Here is a 1,229-nt window from a genome sequence, read left to right as displayed (position 1 = left end):
AACATCTTTTATTGAAACACTCACACATATCACTGACATGTTCCTCCAAAGCACCTTCTGTCTTGGTTCAAGTCGCAAACAAGGTCTTTTTGATAGGGTGCAGTGGCGAACTTGTTCTAAACGTAATGGCTTCGCCACCATAGCTTAATATATTTTCACTAAACTAACACGCGGAGCAGGCGGAACAAATATTTCTGGCAGGCGGACCGGAAGACTAGAGCAAAAGAGAGAACTTGTGTACCGAAGATGTACTTTCATTGGCTAACCGCCTAGCGTTAACCTCCCGACGCACCGCCGCGCCGCCTTCCCGAGATGCATAGCGGACGCGTTAACTACGCATTGCGCTCTCCATAGGAAATCAATGGGCTATGTGCTGCGCGGTGGCCTTTGCCGCGAATGCGTACCCAATGCGTCATGTTAAACGCCTGTGTGGGTTGCATTGTCCCTCTCGCACGATACAGGTGTACAGCAACTCCTCTAAGCTGGCATTAGATGGGCATGTCACATATTATTGACTTTTTTGGTTAGGCTTATACCAAGCGCACATTTATATTTGAATTAAGATTATGGATCATTTAAAATAAAAGCAAATTGCCCGCACTGTTACTGAAAGCGTCCGATATGTCGCTCTTAGAAAGGCCAAATCCGAATGCGTCCTGTGAAACGCATATGTGGGTTTTATTGAAGAAAGCCATGAGCGTCTCTCTCGCACGGTAAAGGTGTTGGAAACGGCCAATATACTCCTCTATGCGGGCAATAGATGGCACGGGCATGTCACCTGTTATTGTGTTTTTTTTTTTTGTTAGACCTACCAAGCACACGTCCATGTTTAAATTAAGGTTAGGCTACTGGATAATTTAAAACAAAACCAAATTGTCCGCACTGTTGCTGAAAGCGTTGGATATGTCGCCCTTGTATTGCAATTTGGCCAAATCCAAATGCGTCCTGTGAAACGCCCGTGGGTTGCATTGAAGAAAGCCATGAGCGTCTCTCTCGCACGATGAGGGTTTTGAAAATGACCAATCAAATCCTCTATGCAGGCAATAGATGGCATGGGCATGTCACATATTATTGTGTTTTTTGGCCAAGACTAACAAGCACACATTCATGTTTAAATTAAGGTTACTGGATCATTTGAAACAAAAGCAAATTGTCCGCGCTTTTACTGAAAGCGTAAGATATGTCGCCCTTGGATTGAAGGCCAAATCCGAAAGCGTCCTGTGAAACGT

The 1,229-nt window shown here is 44.8% G+C and overlaps 1 long non-coding RNA gene across 1 annotated transcript in view; it reads right to left on the bottom strand.

Moving 5' to 3' along the window:
• LOC143124037 (uncharacterized) overlaps nt 1-514 on the bottom strand; it is a 1,308-nt gene extending 794 nt beyond the window's left edge. Inside the window, exon 1 of the long non-coding RNA XR_012986985.1 lies at nt 25-514. This is a non-coding gene — a long non-coding RNA (uncharacterized LOC143124037). The remainder of the gene's footprint in view (nt 1-24) is intronic.
• Nucleotides 515-1,229: the final 715 nt, after the last annotated feature.

The sequence above is a fragment of the Alosa pseudoharengus genome, unplaced genomic scaffold, assembly GCF_046254945.1.
Source record: "Alosa pseudoharengus isolate Yale_2024_CS ecotype anadromous, Long Island Sound unplaced genomic scaffold, YU_APseudo_1.1 YU_APseudo_1.1_scf_1, whole genome shotgun sequence".
Lineage (NCBI taxonomy): Eukaryota > Metazoa > Chordata > Actinopteri > Clupeiformes > Clupeidae > Alosa > Alosa pseudoharengus.
The sequence above is the reverse complement of the archived record's forward strand: the minus strand, read 5'-3'. Positions and strand labels throughout refer to the sequence as shown.